The following is a 5,909-nucleotide window of genomic DNA, read 5'->3' as shown; positions in this document are numbered from 1 at the left end:
TTCTGTTCCGGGGATAATCCAATGGGCTCATCATGGTCGGACTCGAGTCTAAGTCTGGTCCCAACGCACAAAGTTCTCAATCGGAACATAATTTGGCGCCGTCTGTGGGAACACATTTCTGCCCGGAATTGAGATGCCGACGGACAAACCTCCTCAGCCTCGCCTCACGCCATGACGGAGGAAGATTTCAACAGGGCGGTCGCCACGGCCGTCCTAGCAGATTCTGGACAACAACCTCGGGTACAAGCTGACCCTTCGAGACCTCCATCTCTCGCCGACGATGCTCGCACCACCGGCGCGCCAGTTGTCCGGGTCCACAAAGGCCCGCTATGGGCCCACGTAGGCCCACTATTCTCGAGTCCAGAATCCTCAAGTCCTTCAAGCCCCAACATCATCAGGCCCATTAGGCCCATCAAGATCAAGACCCATTAGGCCTACCAAGCCCCGGCCCACCAGGCTCAGGCCCAGGCCTGGTCCTACATCGACACTACGCATCTCAGGCCGATGCAGAGGGTAAAGACTTAACCAGGCCATGGTCCTCTCCACGCTAAGGCTTTTCAGCCATTCGACATCAACCTCCCTTCGGCTCGGATATAGCCAAGGTCGAGCTCAATTCAGGTCTCGGACCACTAGCTCCGATCCATCAGCAAAGGTCCTTTTCAGGACTCAACCTCCCCTCCTAGTCAGGGTCGAGCTCACTCCCGGTGGTCACGGACCACTATCGCCCACCGCCGCAAAGTCTGGTAAATCTCGGAACCCTCCTCACTATTTTTCCATGTTCCAAACTCCCTCGTGCTTCACGCATCCGGGGTCGAGCCGAATGGCGGAGACGGGTCAACCTCAGCGCCCGCCGCCGTCTTCCTCTATTCCAAACTCCCTCGTGCCTCACGCAGCCGGGGTCGAGCCGAATTGTGGAATCGGACCCGCTACAGCGTCCGTCACCGCCGTCTACTACAATTCTCAAACTCCCCCGCGCTCCTGCAGCCGGGGTCGCGCTCGCCTTGGCAACCGAGTCGTACTACCGACGTGGGGTCAGCTCACGCAGTTCTCTTGTTAAGCGGTTTTCATCTAGGCTTTCAGTCATTCATCCAAGGCTTCTCAGCCACTCATTCAAGGCTTCACAGCCACTCATTCAAGGCTTCACAGCCACTCACTGAGGCTTCACAGCCACTCACCAAGGCTTCACAGCCAATCAACCGAGGCTTCACGGCCATTCGGCCATTCGGCCATGTCCATTCGGCAATTCGGCCAGGTCTATTCGGCCATTCGACCATGTCCATTCGGCCATTTGGCCATGCCCTCATTGGCCATTCGGCCATGTCCCTTCGGCCATTCGGCCATGTCCTCATTCAGTCATCCATCCTGGCTTCTCAGCCATCCTTTCAGGCTCCTCAGCCATCTTTCCAGGCTTCTCAGCCATCCTTCCAGGCTTCTCAGTCATTCTTCTAAGGCTTTTCTACAGCCCTCACGGCCTCATACCCCATGGCCTTCCTACTGACAATCTCTGTGATCGCAGGCCGTCCGTGAGGTTATTGCTGCTCATCTCCTACTCCGGCGAAGTCTCCGGTGGTCGTGAAGCTCTCATCGTCTCCCTCATCAGCCACTGTTCAGAGCCATCTAACCGGAACAATTCCACTTAGTAGAAGCAAGCACAGTCATTGCTTTGACATTGTTACCGTTGACGCGCGACGAGTAAAACTAATGTCGTAGCAAACCTAGTTCATGCGGAGCGTCACAAATCTAGCAAGCAAAATATTTGTGGATGAATGGATAAAAAAAAATTTTCAAATAGAAAATGGTTGTATGTTTCTTAAAATTACTTAGAGTGTGTTTTACTAAAAAAAATTAATAAGGTTTGAGGAAGAAAGTGAAACCAATTGAGAAAATTTTGAAGAAAAAAGTAAATTAGAATTAGAAAATAAATTTGTGTCTATTCTCACATGGAATATTTTTATTGTGTTAGATGATGTAAGAAAATTGCTGGTATGGAATAGACAAATTTCTTAAGAAAACCTATAATGAAAAGTGCAAGGAATTGTCCAGTCTTAGTTAGTACTATAGAATAGAAGATGAAGCAATGCTAATGAAGCAGTCTTAATTATCTATAAAAAAATGATAAATCCAGTTAGTCCTATTGATTATCTTTGGGGTGACTGACTCGGCCCCACAGAAGTTTCCCACCGGTCACTAGGGTAAATCGGGAAGTGCACGCAGTGGCTAGCCCAGACGCCCAGCATCCTTTGATTGCATTCCGCATTTGATTCTATAAATCCCAGCTAGCCCTGGGGTGACCGGCCCGGTCTCACGGAAGTTTCCCACCGGTCACCAGGATAAATCGGGAAGTGCACGCAACAGCCAACCCAGACGCCTAGCATCTTTTGATTGCGTTCCCCATTTGGAGGAAAATTTCCGTAGTTGGGGATCGAACCGCAGGTACCTGAGTGACAACTTGGATGTCCTACTGTAGCGCCATTACCTCGGGGACAAAATTGTAGTGGATAAATTTTTTATAGTGATCAACCCCACCGCCGAAACGACCTCATATCAGAAAATCCCCTAAGGGATTTTTTAGAGGCACGGTACCACTAGTTTGATAAGAGCTTACTGCCGAAACAGCACCTTAGCCGAGCTAAGATTTGAATCGATACAGCACCTCAGTCAATAAATATATGTTGCTAAGAGGACTCGAACCCGGAACCTCAGGCAACAGATGTCTTTATGCTTACCACTTAGGATAAGATACTTCGACAAAAATGATAAATACCAATTAGCCCCATTGACTATCTCTGGGGGTGACCGCCCGACCCAAAGGAAGTTTCCCACCAACCACCAGGGTAAATCGGAAAGTGCACGCAGTGGCCAGCCCAGACGCCCAGCATCTTTTGATTGCGTTCTCCATTTGGAGGAAAATTTCTGCAAATACGCCGTAGCTAGGGATCGAACCGCAGGTGCCTGAGTGACAACCTGGATGTCCTACCGTGGTACCATTGCCTCGGGGACTATAGAATATAAGATGAAGTAATGCTAATGAGGCAGTCTTAATTATCTATAGAATAGAAAAATGAAGTAATGCTAATGAAGCCTATATATATCCACCAAGTTGAAAAAATGAATAAAAAAAGAGTGGTTGGAATTTACTTAAAAATTGGGCATTTGAGGATGAACCAAATGAAGATGAGATATGAAGTTTTGAAGAAATAGATATTAAACTTGTCAACAAATTGTGATGGTTTGCCTCTTGAAATTAAAGTTATTGGTGAGGTTCTATACCAAAAAAATCAAAGCAAAATGGGAGGAAGGTCTTCAAAGTGATGCTTGGAACATGAATCAGATTTAGGAAGAATGAAGGCCTTTATATTTGAGTTATGCTAACTTACTGTCTGATTTCAAACAATGTTTTCTCTATTGTTCTTTGTACCCTCAAAAAGATATGTATTCTAAGGAGATTATTCAGTTTTGGGTTGCCAAAGGTCTTATTAATAATAAACAATATATATAGGCCAACTGATCAACAAAAAACAATGGAAGATCTAAGGGATCGAGGATATTAATTACAGGGTGCTACTTTGTAGGAATCTCTCGGAAGCTAATGTAGGTTTAGATATTTCCAAGATCTAGACCTACTTCTCTATGCATGATCACTTTCGGTCTCTCACCTCACTTTTAATGCGGAAGGAATTTTATATCGAACATGGTAGAGAATTCAAAATCGATAGTCATGTGAAAATTCAATGACTATCAATCTCTTATGCCATGTTTGCGAGTTTTCGATCTCAACAACACATTAATTGAAAAGATTCCAGATCGATTGCATTGGAGATCTGTTGCATTTAGGATATTTAGATCTTGATGGAACAAATTAATAGTGCTAGATTCCACCTTGTAATTAAAATTATTGTTAGAATCTATCAATTCCAATTTGATCAATAAAATTCTTACAATTTCCTCAACACAAAGATTATGTATAAAGATCTTATCTCATTATTTCCATACGAGAAGAGATGATTTCGAATCCAATGGATTGAAGATAGATATCCATATCAAACCAAATTAAATTATCATCCCCTTCTTCTGCAAAAAAGATGAAATTCGTCATCCCAACGGCCCCACACGATCAACTCCATGACTATCATCCCCAAATCATATAACATTAAACATGGCTAATATGATTGATTTATAAAACAATAAGAAGTTCTAGGACATAAGGATTATGCATAAAGATCTTATCTCATTGTTTCAATGCAAGAGGAGATGACTTCAATTTTGATAGATGGATAAACCTCCCTATCAAACCGAATTAAACTATCATCCCTAATTTAAAATACTCATAAATATGACAAATCATATAGCATTAAAAATGATTAACATGATTAATTAATTTATAAAGAAAAAAATACAAAATTCTCCAATCATTTTGTTTCGTGCAAGACAAACTGCACAATAAAAAAAATTAAAATTTTCTAAATTTCCAATCAATCACAGCTGGATTAGTAGACTTCAAAGTCATTGTTTTAAAATATATAAATACATATATATTAACTTGAATATTAGCTTTTAATAATTTCTATATAAATAATTAAGCAAATAAATTGTATAATAAGTGGATAAAATATCAAATCGATAAATATCTAATCAATCACAACTGGATTAGTAGACTTCAAAGTTATTATTTTGAAATATATATATTAACTTGAATATTAATTTTTAATAATTTCTAGGCCAATAATTGAGCAAATGAATTATATATTAAGTGGATAAAATATCAAATGAATAAATACAGTTTTGCTCCGCTGCGCGCCTCCTCCTCCGCGATGCATCCGCGACCTAATATGGCGATGAAAAATGGTTTTTCGTCGCAAATCTGCGACGAAAAATGGTTATTCGTCGCAAATCCGCGATGAAAAATGATTTTTTCATCGCCAATTTGACCGTCGACATCTCCATTCACTCCATAATGTTTGCGACGAAATAGGTTTTTCGTCCCGAAAGTTAGCATCAAATTAGTTTTTTCGGCGTAAATTTTGTCACGAAATTTTATTTTTGTCGCCATCTTTTGGAACAAAAATACTATTTTGTTGCAAAATTTGGCGACGAATTTAGCGACGAATTTAAATTTCGTCGCAAAATTTGCGATGAATTTCAAAATTTTCGTCGCCATACGTTGCGACAGGCTTTTGGTAACGAAAAACTTTTCGTCGCCAATTTCGTCGCAAAACCATTTTGCGACGAAATTTTTTTATTTTTTCGTCACCAAATTCGTCGCAAAAATCCTATTTTTTTGTAGTATATGCTATTTATTAAATTTTAAGATGGAAGAAGAACACACTTATGCAGTGAATCACATGAACAAATTCAATAAACTCCCACTTCAATTGAGGGTACAAATCAAACCAGAAGATGGTTCGACAGAGAATAGAATCACGTGAAATAATTTTTTGGCACTTGAGAAAGCTTTCTTTGACAACCAATTCATTCTGTAATGTTCATTAATTAGGATCGACCTTGATCAACTTTTACCAATCATTTTGGTTGCTGCTGATGATTTGTGGTGGCTTGGGATCGAGTTCAGCTGATGTTTCTTCCCCACAAACATCAAAGGCACATCCATGTTTCACCCTTTTTTTTGTCTCAAAGCAATGATGGATTTCCAGTGCATCATATTATCAATTGTTTAGACATTGACCTAGTTCCACTACATACAAAAAAAGTATGTAGGAAGCTTTTCAAAGTCCCTGAGAAACACTAACATGTGGAACCAACAATGTTCTTTGCTTGAATAAAATATGAAAGGGAGATAGAATCTCACTCAATTAAATATCCTTAAAACATGCACTTTCTATGCTTACCAACTCCAAAGTCCCAATTATCTGCCTTCCCTTCCACATTTAATCCCCCTGATGCGGGAGGTC

The 5,909-nt window shown here is 41.4% G+C and overlaps 1 pseudogene; it reads right to left on the bottom strand.

Moving 5' to 3' along the window:
• The window catches only part of LOC141812304 (protein ACCELERATED CELL DEATH 6-like), a 6,635-nt pseudogene extending 6,231 nt beyond the window's left edge, over positions 1-404 (bottom strand).
• Between the last annotated feature and the right edge of the window lie 5,505 nt (positions 405-5,909).

Source organism: Curcuma longa, chromosome 18, assembly GCF_044706935.1.
Source record: "Curcuma longa cultivar G26 ecotype Majalengka, Jawa Barat chromosome 18, ITB_CL_G26_1.1, whole genome shotgun sequence".
Taxonomy (NCBI): domain Eukaryota; kingdom Viridiplantae; phylum Streptophyta; class Magnoliopsida; order Zingiberales; family Zingiberaceae; genus Curcuma; species Curcuma longa.
The sequence above is the reverse complement of the archived record's forward strand: the minus strand, read 5'-3'. Positions and strand labels throughout refer to the sequence as shown.